Raw genomic sequence first — 227 nt, 5'->3', positions numbered from 1 at the left:
ATATATATATATATATATATATATATATATATATATATATATATATATATATATATATAGATGTATATATGTATATAGACATCTACAAAAATAAATAAAGATAAACATATAAATATCACGATAAAAATATAATTAGTTTTATTTATTTATTTATTTATATTTTTTATTTATTTTTCTTTTTGTGTTTATTATAAAAACGTGCTGATACTATAGCTGCCTATACACCC

Source organism: Eimeria mitis, genomic scaffold (assembly GCF_000499745.2).
Source record: "Eimeria mitis Houghton genomic scaffold, Emh_scaff156, whole genome shotgun sequence".
NCBI classification, from domain to species: Eukaryota; Apicomplexa; class Conoidasida; order Eucoccidiorida; family Eimeriidae; genus Eimeria; species Eimeria mitis.
This window is presented reverse-complemented; position numbering follows the sequence as displayed.